The following is a 14,062-nucleotide window of genomic DNA, read 5'->3' as shown; positions in this document are numbered from 1 at the left end:
GAGATGTGATATACTAGCCAGAACTGCAGGTTTCCACTGGGAACATGCACACACTTTATCTTCAAACTCCTAACAAAATATATCCTCTCTTGTGTATTTGATGATACAACAGCAGAAAGTGATTGTTTCTTTTCCAAAATCTGCTCTTTTTAAGCAGCAGAACACACGGCCCTTCATTTTTTGCTTACAATCACTAAAGTGTTTGCCAAAACTACTACCCATCATGAGCGCAAATTAGTCAAAAGAATAACTGACATTGCCAAAACCATTCAGCATCCTTTGAAGTGAGAGCTTAGCTAATCAGCTGCAGTTAAGCTCTGTGTGTCTGACCATCTGAAATTCCTCCTCCAGTCAAATGCCACTAAGCGCCCACTTTCATTTGTTGGCACCCTAGTAGCTCTTTAGTGACAGGCCTCCCACAATTTGCCAGCCCCATCTCACCTATAGTCTGCCCAATACACTGCTATTTTGAGAGTGTGGATGCATGTGAAAAAGTGGCTGGGGTGTGGCGTGGCGTGCCATTGCCTTACATGACCCACAGCAGTGTGGAAGCATAGGTCTGAACATGCCCTCAAACTTCATACATACAGCTGACCATGTCAGTATGTGTACATAGAACAAAAGACAGATAGATTATTATGTAGATGGAAAGATACTAAGGAATATAATACTATATGCATAGAAAATATGGTACCACATTAGAATCTGTCTAGATAGATAGATAGATAGATAGATAGATAGATAGATAGATAGATAGATAGATAGACAGATAGACAGACAGACAGACATAGGAAATCGGTAATAGGTAATATCCTACTACAAGTAGTCTGACATACACCAGGTATATACTAAAGTATACATCAGTGTTTCACATTGTACTCAAATTACTTTACAAGCATTAGCTTACAAACAAGGTGCAATGGTTTAGCAGACACAGGCAGAGATATGAAATGCATAATTACTTAGTACTTAATCCTGTCTGCAATCCTTTTTTATCATAGAGTAAGAGAAGTGAGTATAACAGCTAGTGGTGACTTGGAGTTGTTAGTCGCAGATATTTAGAAATCACACTGAAATGCAATTTTATAGGTCTGTGTAGACCTGTTACTGGCATCTCTCACCATGGGGAATTTAATCACTGAATATTCTACACTATTAGCTGCAAATGCTGTGTGGAAAGTAGATGTGGTTTTCTGACATTCCTCAAGTTTCCAATGTTCCTATATAGAAAGCAGCAAGGATACGTAACCTATCAGAGCTTTACATGGAAATCATTAGTGAATCCAGAGCATAGACCAAACACTCAACATCACAAATGAAACCTAAGGAATGTGTTTCCTGCAAATGGCAGTCTTTCCATTTTTTTTTCTTGACACTCTGTGAATGAATTTAAATAGTGACATTTAAATCGGGTTAGCATTAGCAAATGGTGCAGCTAAATTTAGCAAGCTCACCAAGTAACTCAACTAATTTCCTATGCATTGTTCCTGGGTTCTGTGCCATCTCTGCTCAGAGAATCAAACTGGAGCGAACAGCAGTCTTGCTGTAAATGTTACAGCACAATTTAGTCACCTTTTAGTAGGATTGGCACAGAAGGCAGTTAACATCTGATTGTGTTTTGCACAATGCAAACCCCAAAAATAGCAAATAAGGATCATTGGCTCATGGGTATCAGTTACATTAGTTACATTAATTGTTAGCTACATTATCTTAACTTGATTGCCTTTGTCTGTGTGTATGTGTGTGTTTCTGTACCCTGGTGTTTATATGCTGTGTCCTGTGGTTTATAGGCTGAGCCCTGGTGTGCAATCATGCTAACTGCTCTGTAGTAGTTTTCTTCAATTGTTAATCACACTAGCATTTTTAAATAAGCTCCTCTTTGCGCAAAATTACTTTAGTGACTGTATTAGCTTAACAGGGGTTTATGAAAGCACACAGCTTTCTTCATTAAATGCTGCACCTCATTCTGTTCGCTTATAGACTTATAACATGCTCTTGTTTAAAACTGAATTTAAAGATAATGTTCAAATAATTATGGAGAAAGAGAAGAACAGTGAGGGTATTGGTGGACTTTGCTGGGGGTTAAACAGGAGCTAAACAGAGGTCCAGGCCATGCTTATCTACCCAACTGTATAATGACTCTCTAATGGTTTGTAATGGCTTGTTAATTCGGCTTTGCTCGAACACCTGTTTGGGTTGACAGCAACCGCTGAAAGCTTTATCACCGGCTCAAATCTGATTGAGACACTGAAGGGAGAAATATAAAGAGATGATGTTTCAATTATGTCGTTCTGCATTTTTCATGGTGAGGGAGTGAATCTAAAATGTTTTTACTGTTTAAAAAAATAAAAAATAAAAATAGAGTATTTTATGACCAGAAGGGTTACCTCATGTTTCAGGCATGTTTAGTTTGGTACAGTTCAGGTTAAAACAGGGATAAGATCCTTTGGCTAATTTCTTAGTTCCTGCCTGAACCTTTGTAGATCAGTCACAGAGATAAAAAGGTCAGGTTTTTGAATAATGATACCACTGCAGGAAACAGTTTCATAATGATGAATCTATAATACTCTCATACTCTCTTGTCTTAGCAATGCAGCGTAAAAAATGCTGTCTTTTCTCTTTATTTATATGTGTAATCACAGTGAGATTTATGTATAAAATTTAATTAAATAAAACTTGGAGCTGGTCATCTACACTGTAACTCCAGCAGTCAGTGGGTCAGTCCGAAACCGAATCACCACATCACGTACATATTGGGGTTTTGCATAAGTATAGCATCCATGGTCAGTTGTGCCTGACACGTTTCACCATTTTTGAAAAGAGAAATTTTAACAAGAAAGAGTAATTGGTACAAGACCAAGTCGATAGCCGTAGTGAGCAGATAAGTCAGTCAGAACGTTTACCAGTGTCAGCTTTGGAAACAAGACGGCAAGTCCAAGTGCCTGTTCATTATGCTTAGAGAACTGTTGAATGCCAGGTGATGATTTCCCAGTAGTCAGGTACAAAGTCCTGTTTTTTTCCCTTTTCTCTGTGTGTGTGTGTGTGTGTGTGTGTGTGTGTGTGTGTGTGTGTGTGTAGAGAATCTCTAAATACTTGTTTACATTGCCTGAAGGTGTGTATTTCTGTGTTCTGGTTTACATTCTTGGCCATCTGTGTTTATACATTGATTTTATGTATGTGTGTGTACGCAACTATAATTTTGCTCTTATGCTGTGTGTGAATGTTTATTGTCAAGGTCTTTCCTGAAAACACTCTCACACACACACACACACACACACACACACACACACACACACACACACACACACACACACACAAACAAACAAACAAGTTGAATTGAGTGTGTGATATTCAGTTTTGTTTTGGTTTTTGATTTTACAAATGCCTGCTCCTCTGCTGTCTGCAAGCCACAAAAAAACCTCTGAAGGACCCTGGAAAAGCTTTAAGCTTCGAGCTAGCATACTGGCGAGTGATGCCCAATTCTCCTTTAAGCCTGTGTGTGTCTGGGTTTAGGACCAAGTGCTCCCTCCTCGGTAATAAATGCACTCCTGCTGTAGCTACATTGGCTGCAGTGACATCACTGAGGGACACTGGAATTATTTAGACGTTGGTGGATTTTTCTACACATGTATTAAATCTAATTTTACACTAAACAGTTGTCAGTTGAATTTACCCATGACAGCAATAGTGTACATGCTGTTTCAGTGGTCTGGGACAAATATTTGCAAAGTATTCAAACTCACACACTCAAGCCCAGTCCGACAGAAGTCAATTCAAGCCTGTTTTCTGCCTTCGCTTGCCTTTTTCCGACACTCTAATATTACACCGTGTGATTCGTTAAGAGAATGAACCACAGGAAATCGAAAGCAGCTGGCATTTAATAGTCTGTTTTAGTACTAAAACCTAAATTCACTGACCTGAAAATCCCCAGAAGCTACACGGAGCATAATGTAGAGGAGAAAGAAAGAAATCTTACAAAGCCCTCTTTTACACTTTCTTCTTAATTGAACATGGCCCTTATGTTAATAAAACCCCTCAGCCGCACGCTCAGAGAATACGACTCAAATTTCTTTTCTTACTTTTTGCTGATCACAGCTTGAACAATTACAATAATTCGGCAAGAGGGTGCACCACTGAGATCCATAGTAATTATGTTTGGAGGGCATTTCTTCATGTTCGAGACTAATCACGCTAGCCGGTGCCTCCACTCCATGGAGGCGGTATGGGGACAGGCAGCAGGAAATCCAGGGTTTCTTCTCTCATCCACTTTGTCCCCAATGGCCCAACACGTTTGTTCAGCTTTAGTTCCATTTGCTAATTCCTCCTCACTACGCATGGCAGGTAGCATGGTCTGGAAGTGACAGCACGAGCATGCTCTTTTAGCATGGGATTTGTGTCGCATTTTTTGAATAGCTTTTTCTCGCAATGCACGTAATGGTAAACCTGTTAGCTTTGTGAGGCATTGCCTTCTTTTTTCGTAAACCTCTGAGTCAAATGACAGAGGTCCTGGCGAGCTCTGTCCTGCTTTACTCTGAACCTCACGCCTGTTAAAGGATTGCATGTAACTGTGTATTTTCAGTGGGATGTTCCGTTAAGCCTGCTGCCAGTCACATTAACTCTGCCAGTTTAGTGCCATTAAGCCTGACCACTGGAAGTCACGCGGAACCTTGTAGCTGTGACAGAGATGTGCACCTCCAGCTCGTACCTGCATTCCTAGCAAAATGTCATGTTAAATTAACAAGTATTAAAACTTACTCACTGGCAGATGGCAAATTTTATGAACATCTATTGGCTTCAAATAGCAGACATGCGGTAGATGTTTACAAGGGGTGTGTCCTTTGGGAATTGGTGGCTATGTCAGTCTGCATATCCACACAGATATACATGTGGATTTTAATTTTTGTTTTCTATCTGAGATTGACATGCAGTGATCTACAGTTGTTCAGTTACAACACCGAGTGCATTAGGGTGCATGTGGATGTGTGTCAAATGTCCTTTCCTCTGTCCTGGCTGGCCTGCTTTAGAAATTGGCCAGTGGACAGTTCCATCATGGTCTGCTTTGGCAGCTGTGAGTCAGTGGCATTTACTTCCATAATTCCTCCATATGTCTGTGCTGGATCTCTAACGGTTTTTGGGCCAGATCTTAGTTGATGTCGCAATGTGGTAATTTGTTTGGGGAAGGCACTTAGAGTTTGTGTTGACTCTGTGAAGACGTGCGTGTTTCTGTGTGCGCCTGTGGGCATGTGTGTGTACGTGTGTGTTCCATCTTCAGTTTAACCACAGTAGCCAGTGTTGTTGTAACATATGAGGCCAAAAGGTCAATGAATACAAATCAGGGAGGTAATGGGTGGAACACATATACTTCAAGTCAAGGAGGTATGTAGTGGAAAAAATAACTAAGACAGGTGGGATGAATTTAACTAAAGGATGTGTATAACAAATAAAAATAACAAAATCATATACAAAAATGGGAATGTAACAGAATACAGTATATGACCAAACACAACAGAACAGACTAACCATATATGAAGACATAAACCAAAACCAAAATACAGCAAAAACACTGACCGAAAGGTAACAGGAAAAACCAATAGTAGGAACAACCGAGAACACATAAGCATAAACTATAGCTAACAGAACAGAAAGGCAAAAGACTAAATAAAGTAGTGGAAATAAGGAAAGCTAGACAGGACCACAAGTATACAGATGGAAATGAGAGGAACCAGGAAACAATGAGTAGGACCAGAAGAAACTAAATCAAAAGTAGAAGAGAAACCAGCCTGAATGAGAAAAACCCGACAGAGACAAACCAGGACCAAATGGAGAATAACACGACAAACAGGTAAATCCGAGGACAGAGTGATAGAGGGAAAATGACCAGTGAAGACAGAGATGAAACACAGGGTTTAAGTCAGGAGACTAACGAGGGCTAAATGAGGGACAGGTACAAGAAATAAACAGGAACAGGAAAGGAAACCATGGAAACGAAATGGGAACCTGCAAAACACGGAAGTGACAAGTGACCATGGAGACAGGGGATGGGAGTGTGACAGCTGATATATAAGAACAGGACACCAAACTTAAAACAAAGAAGACAGCTCGAGATTATTTTTTCTTTCTTTCTTTCTTTCTTTCTTTATTTTATTTATCTAAGTGTAATAGTAGCTTAGAGTTCCTTAACACCATAATTAAGTAAATGCACCGTTAGTTCACTGAAATAACAGTGAAGGAAGAGGTATCAGAATGCAGCTTGTGTAGAATATAAGAGACAATAAGGTATCTGGGCAAAATGAGAAGTGCTGTTTTATCTATAGAACCACAACATAACTTCTTAGTACAAATAAAATCTATGGTATCAACACAGGAACTAAAGTTTGTTGGGTGTTGTTCTTCTTCCTGTGATACTTTTGGCTGAAAAGCTCCAAAGTGAGAGCAAAGTAGTTCAGATGAGCATAATGGGAAAACAATAACAAGAACATCAACAAACGTAAAGACTGTTGCTGTGGTGATTGACTAAAATATAATATTCCACTCAAAACCATTTGGGAGCATTGAGAAATACTCCATATAAACTTTAAAACTTTTTCATGATTGTTCTTGCAAATAAACATCTGCATAGGGGAATCTGTGCATCTGCATCTGTGAAATAAGGTGTTGTTGTGCTTTAATTTATGCCATAGAATTGAATCGAAGCACAATTTCGAAAACCAAATGCAATGTAATTTTTGTTCTTCCTCTCACTCTCTGATACAACCGCATACCACCCCCCCCCCAACCCCCACCACACACACACATACACCCATACACACTCACAAACAGAAAGTCAACAGGATCGATGCAGGAGATACAGGAATGTTGTGCACAAATTTCACCAGCATTACAGAAGGCTCTTTTAGTAAATCGATACAGTTGCATTTACAGATCTGCTCTAAACTCCAAAAATATTATATCCCCCACCAACACACACAGACACACACACACACATGCACACACAAACATCCTTTGGAAAGCCTTGGTAGATGAGCCAAGGTCAGTGGTCTCCAAAGTCAGTGGCACTACGTGGTGATAGGAAAAGTTTGGGTATTTGGCATTGAGCTGACAACACAGTAGGTAAGAAGGCATGACTGTCAAACAATTAAATTATTACATAAAGGTCAGCACTCATATATTTGGTGCTAAAGATGTATTGTAGTCCAGGACACAGAAGCACCCCTGACCCAGTTCTACACTTATAGTTAAATATAGTACCATATAGTTAAAGAGACTGCAGCCCCTGGTTGAGGGCACTGGGTTTTTGAAAGTGAACTATGCTGGAGAAAAACAAGCATAGCAGTAATCAGAACAATGGCAAATGAGTTGTTTCCTACACAGCCTGTATTCACTGAACCTGCATCAAAATACCGTTCACATTCTGAACCCCATACAAACCTGTTTGGCAATTGATTAAAGAAAAAATTGGCACTGAATGGTTGTCCTACATTGTCCTACAGCTTCGGCATTCCGAATACTAAATGCATGTGGTGTTTGTCATTGGTTGAAATCGCATATCTAACATGCTTTTACCTTTTTTTCCCCTTTTTTTCTAGGTAATGTTGCCATTTCGTTCTTTCATCTTGTGCCAGTGGAGCAGGGGACGGTAAGGTGTGGATTCTTTCATCATCCACTTTAGTAGGCACAGGCATTGGGAGATGTGACCCATCAGCATTGTGGGACGTGCGAGCCATCCAATCACGCGGGTGCCTGGCTCTTGGGCATGCCCCCTGCTCCTGATATGCCTCACTTGGCTCATTAACACGCACATGTTATGAGTGGGTGTGTCCGAGGAAAACACTGGGAAACACCTTTCAAAAGGAATCTTCATAATGTGATGAGAATATAGTTTTCCTGCATGTTTCTTCCTTTATGTGTTTGTAATTTAATCATAATAATATTAACTTTGGTTGCTGCCTTTTTTTCTGTCTGTTGTTCTTCTACAGTCAAGTGACTATTGAAGACACTAAAACACAGCTTAAATGGAGGGAGAGTGTGTGTGTGTGTGTGTGTGTGTGTGTGTGTGTGTGTGTGTGTGTGTGTGTGTGTGTGTGTGTGTGTGTGTGTGTGTGTGTGTGTGTGTGTGTGTGTGTGTGTGTGTGTGTGTGTGTGCGCGCGCGCGCGCGCGTGTGTGTGTGTGTGTGTGCTTGAGCATGTCTGGTTTTGATCTCCCCTGACATGCTCTGGGCACACGGGTGTGGTGGGCTCTTTGAAGCAGCGAGATGCTGGTATTTGATAATGTCAATCTTCTGCTACACCACTTAACCCTGCAGCATGGCTAGCAAGGCCTGCCGGCCTGCAGCCGGGTGGGAGCTCAACATCCACCTTCAAAAGCTTCTCACTCATACGGTTCACCCACCATCTTTAAAAGCTTCTCACACATATGGTTCACTATCCGCCTTCGGAGGTTTTTCAATCATACGGTGATGACGGCTTCACTGCTTTCCACCCTTCCTTACCACAATTGGGCTTCCGAGCTCCAGACGGACTCTGCCCCAACTCAGGGAATGACTGGGAATCTATAAGCCAGTCCTGACAAGGCCGTTTGGAGCCGCTTTATTCAATATTTTACATTGCTATTTCTCATTCCAAATCCCATTCCATTTCTCTTCTGTTAATTCCATGCAAGAAATCACAACGAATCTTCAGCTCTTCACATGCACACAACAGACACACACAAACAACCCACACACACACACACACACACACACACACACACACACACACACACACACAATCCCAGTGCCGCATTTTGAGTGTTTCTATTTCTTGGCCATAAGTTTGGAACCCAAAATTTATTTTATGCTGCAACATTAATTTATCATTTCTAATAAGTAAACCTGTTTATTTGCGTTCAAAGACGTTACAATAATAAGAGCTGTCATTTTTAATTCATGAATAATTTTGCATATTTAACCAAATTAGATTCCACATTAGATTAATTAATGTGTGTGCGTGGGGTGGGTGCCTCTAAAGCCTGTAATGTCTGTACTGCCTGTGACATGCTAAAAAAAGACATTAAAAAAAGATAAAGAAGTGAAAAGGTAAATATAAACATCTTGAATTCTCTGATATGCTTAACCTTCAGGAAGGACAATTTGTCTATAATCAAATGTGTGGGCTTCAACTCCCTGTCGCTTTGCAATGTGTGTTTCCCAGTCTGTTCATGCTAGATGATGACCTCCAGCTCTGGGAACAGATTACAACACTTATGTGACTCGTCTTAGTCAGTATTTTATACCCAAACTGTTCTACTCAGGAAACACTTTCCCTTCCTGTCCGGGTACTGATTGAGAGATACTCTTTCGCAAAGAAATAGCCACGGTCATCCGCTGCGATTGGCTAGTGGTAGCAGTTATGCAGTGTGTGCATTACTCAGGGGCCTTTGTCAAGCCTCTCTTTGACTGATTTTCCGCCTGGCACTTGACAAGCGCTCGAGCACTCGGCTGAGTAAATTACAGCGCATAGAGGCAATGGAGCACACCGTGGTCCATGCCAACAGGTATGAGGCAAGAGGCTCCTCCACAGGAGAAGTGCTTTAGTGCCCCCCAACACACACACACACACACACACACACACCCCACATCACAAATTAATTAGCGGATGAAATGCTAAACTGCTCTCCCTCTATCTCCTTCACTCTCTCTGCCTCTCATGCTATCAGACCCTCTCTTTCACTTGTTCTCCCATGCGTGCTTTCTCTCTCTCCCTCTTTCACACTGCCTCTTTCACACACACACACACACACACACACACACACACACACACACACACACACACACACACACACACCACATCACAAATTAATTAGCGGATGAAATGCTAAACTCCTCTCCCTCTATCTCCTTCGCTCTCTCTGCCTCTCATGCTATCAGACCCTCTCTTTTACTTGTTCTCCCATGCGTGCTTTCTCTCTCTCCCTCTTTCACACTGCCTCTTTCTCACACACACACACACACACACACACACACACACACACACACATACAGACCCTTTCTCTCTCTCACTGGGTCTTACTCTCCTCTCTGTCTCTCTCCAGCTTGGTAGACTAATTATGAAAACATGTCGAGGGTGCCTGAGCGTACCTCATGGCTCTTCTGTTTTTCGACAGAGTGGTGAGCTGGATAAATACAGCCAGTGTATTGTTGCCTCAGGTCAGACATGGACCATAATGGAAATAAGCAATACAAGAACCTAAATACAAGCTAAAGGCTCCCAGTGCTAAGAAGATAAACATTAGGTTACTTTCATCTAAACACGTTCCCTGGCAGTGTTTCTTTCTCACTGTCCACTGACTCTGCAATTCAGTGTGAACATAACTGCCCATAAAGTTCCTTTAATTACATGAATTCGAACTGTGTGTGCTGTGTAAAATTATGTACCATTAGTGGTCTGATTGTAAAAAAAACCAAACAAACATATATATATATATATATATATATATATATATATATATATATATATATATATATATATATATATATATATATATATATATTTTTTTTTTTTTTAAGAATATATATATATTCTTCAAATACCAAATAGCAATATTCTTCAAATACCAAATAATGGGAAATGCCCATTACATTTTCCATTCAAAAATGAGGTTAATATTTTGCCCCTATTGTGATTTGGTTTGAAGAACACAATTAAAGATTAACTGCAGGGATGGCAGTTTTATAGGGGGGTAGGTTTTTGTTCCCTTTTTAACTGGGGGAGATGGAATTCCTTTATACCCCCCACCCCCCAACCCCCAGTCCAGCCTTGTGTATCATGTATTCCATGTTGTAAAAAAAAAGTAGTCAAATGGTTCAGTACGCAACAGGCATCTCCTTCTCCAGTAGGTGAGGGGTGTCTGATGAGATTGTAGAGCTAGAACAAAGTGAGAGGCGTTTGGGACAGTAAGTGCTGAAGAGAATTTCTGCCGGCCTCTCAGCACACTCAGAGCAGAATGAGGGAGTATGTGATGGCTGTGGTGATTACCCCGATATCCCTGCTTTCTCAGTCTTTTCTTACTTTCTCTCGTTCAAAGTCTCGCTCACACACACACACACACGTGTAGCTTTAACCTGAAAGACACAGCGTTGTAGAGAGATAGAGTGAGAGAGAAAGAAAGGGAAGGAGAGAGAGAGGGAGAGAGAGAGATAGATAGAGAGAGAGAGAGAGAGAGAGAGAGAGAGAGAGAGAGAGAGAGAGAGAGAGAGAGAGAGAGAGTCTGACCCTATAAGAACAGTTCTGCACCCCAGTTTCAGTGATGCAATTAGAGGCAAGGCTGGAGCCAGGGCAGAGCAAATTAACTGCTCAATTGTTCGTCAGCTCAAAAGTTTATTCCTTTTAAACCTGAGATGAAATGAGCAAGCAACTAAGAGCTAAAGAACAAGCTGTGGGTATGAGGAAGTGCTGCGAAACAGAGCGCAGAGGAGACAAATTCTCTCCTACATCGCAATTCTTCTCCTCTGATGGATAAGTGTTCGTGTTCCGGCCTACAGGGCCGGAATTTCCGACGAGCTCACCCAGGACACCACGTCACCTCGTGCTTAGAGTAAACCTTTCAATGTTGCAGTTTGCATCCTGGACAAGCCACCTGCCAGGATGATAGTGTTGCAGCAACATGTAGTGTTTATTCCCTTTGCTTCTGCAGTTTCAACGTGTAAGAAGTTCGCTTTGTATCCGAGGGATATAAGTTATTCGAATCGGTCAGTAGTCATCTTTCAGCAAAGCACTATCTGAGATTTCAGTCTGTTGTGTAAAGGAAACAAAACAAGCAGGCAAATTCATCACTACCTGATAGAGAATATTGTTGGTTAATGATCAAGATGCAGGCTCCCTTTAGTGGCCAGCTGTGAAATAGGCTTGTGTGTGCTTAGCCTCAATAAGGAGAAAACAAAGGAGGGCGCTTCTAATGCTTCTAATTCACACAGGCACTACTGCTTTAATTTTCATAGTTAAAAAAAATAAGTAAAATGGACGAATGGGTGAGTGAGGGAATGGATGGATGGTTAGGTGAATGGATGAATTAAAGAATAAATTAATGAATGCTTGTTTACCTCTTATATGACTCGATGATACAGTTATAGGATTAGAATGCCAAAGTGCCTTGTAGGCATGTAGAAAAGTTAATGTAAGTGGCGGTTTTTCACTGGAAGAGCTTCTGGTCATGAAGCAGACAGTAGCTCACCACTGCAGGTCGATGTCATGAATGAGCCACGAGCTGTTTATGGATGTCACACCAGAGCTTATGCAGCATTTAGGATCATCCCTCTCATGGTGCTGGATTTACTGCAGCAGGAAAATGAGAAAGAGGATGATTCCACAGAGAGTGTAGTGGACCCGCAGGCCCATTGTGATCGAAAACCACATTTGCGCAATCGAGCGCACATTTATGGGTATGTGCATGACTCATCTATCTAACTCTTATTGAGGACCAAACATTCCATTAAAAAAAAAATACACGTGAAGTGAAGGCAAACATTGTCAGGCTGACCACCATGAGTATAACACCTTTTGCCAAAAATCTGAGTTGTGGCAGTAAGATATTATTCTAGGTGTATGAAGTGGTTTTTAAACAGGTTTCTACACAGGTTTTCACACCATACATTGTGTATTTTGATGTCTTCACGGGTGAGCTAAGTTATCAGAGAAGAATGATATCCATACTATTGTAGACAATTCATGCACTCGTATGCACCACAACACAGTGTTGACTTTGTCCTGCCAAGATGTTCAGCCGGTGAAATGACTTCACGCACAGTGAAGAAACTCTTGACCTTGCCAAACAGTGTTAGTCCAAGAATGCCAGTGACTAGTTAAAAGTGTTTTTGAGTGTGGTTCCAAGCAGCAGATTAATGCTGGCACTCTTCCATAATGGACATGTTTTAAATGTTTCAAAAACTTTGTAGAATATAAAAGGAAACCAAGGTCGTCTGACTTTTTTTTTTTTTTTTTTTTTTTTTTTTTACAAGAAAAATAGGTTCTGCTTGCCTTGCCAGTACTATAGACTTAAAGGAATTGTTTAAACTACCTCAGTTTATAAAAGATTGTGCCCATAAACCCATGTGTAAATAAGCAATTATTCACCTAATAAATTCCGTCCCTGATGTCATAAACACCAAATGCTAATTTGAAGTTCACAATTACATTTTATTATCTTATACTGCTTTTAAACTGAGCTTCAGGGTGACGGGGTCTTTATCTGTTGCTTTGCCCATGACAGATTGCAGGCAGGCCAAGTGTTAATGTGGAGTGTGTTTCAGCGCTGTTTGGTGAGAGTAAGCCAAACCGTGTGCGTGCTGGCAGTGGCCATTACCTTGCCCTTGGTGCGAGTGACTGATATCATGTCAGACTGTTCAGAGAACCTGACCATGTGTGCGTGGTGGGGGTGGCAGGCGTACACAGTGAGGCCTGTCAGGTCGTGTAGGCTGGTGGAAGCGGACACTGATTCATCCGCTCGCTCCTGGCAGCTGTGAACATATTAGGGCTGTCATTTGTACAGCTGTGCCGGCAGCCCAAACTGGGCGCCATTTCTTTTTCTTTCCAGAAGCTTAGTCTATGGCTCAGTGTGGCGCACTGCTGTAAACCTACGTCAGAGTCTTGCAAGAATAAGCTTTTGAACTAACTAAATGACTCTGCCAATGAGGATTAACCATGAGAGTACCCCTTTTTGGCCAGTACGAAGACAGAATAGTATTCAGGAGACTGGCCTGTAATGATACTTCACAGTTCTTCATAGAAAGGCAATGAGTGTCAAAATTAAGGCATAATCTATTTCAGTAATAACCCCATGATCATAAATACTAATTTCAAATACATTTCAACCCCCCCCCATCCCCCCACCCACCGAAGATTCTAGAATGGATCCTGGTAGAAAGGTAGAGGCAAGCTACTATGGTTTTCTTCATTACAAACCAGCCAGAATGAAACAGTTGGGTGTTCATTACAGTGATATGCAGCTCTCCATCCACTGTGTTAAATAATTTACACTTTTGTCGCTCTGTCACTATCTGTAATGTCATTTGAGATCAGTCTGTAATGA

At 41.1% G+C, this 14,062-nt stretch overlaps 1 protein-coding gene and 1 long non-coding RNA gene across 6 annotated transcripts in view; both read left to right on the top strand.

Moving 5' to 3' along the window:
• The window catches only part of LOC113579187 (receptor tyrosine-protein kinase erbB-4), a 165,441-nt gene that overhangs the window by 34,065 nt on the left and 117,314 nt on the right, over nucleotides 1–14,062 (top strand). The gene's annotated exons all lie outside the window — the stretch shown is intronic.
• LOC113579188 overlaps nucleotides 1–14,062 on the top strand; it is a 39,920-nt gene that overhangs the window by 10,149 nt on the left and 15,709 nt on the right. Inside the window, exon 3 of the long non-coding RNA XR_004776993.1 lies at nucleotides 7,587–7,641. This is a non-coding gene — a long non-coding RNA (uncharacterized LOC113579188). The remainder of the gene's footprint in view (nucleotides 1–7,586; nucleotides 7,642–14,062) is intronic.

Source organism: Electrophorus electricus, chromosome 16, assembly GCF_013358815.1.
Source record: "Electrophorus electricus isolate fEleEle1 chromosome 16, fEleEle1.pri, whole genome shotgun sequence".
Classification (NCBI taxonomy): domain Eukaryota; kingdom Metazoa; phylum Chordata; class Actinopteri; order Gymnotiformes; family Gymnotidae; genus Electrophorus; species Electrophorus electricus.
The sequence above is the reverse complement of the archived record's forward strand: the minus strand, read 5'-3'. Positions and strand labels throughout refer to the sequence as shown.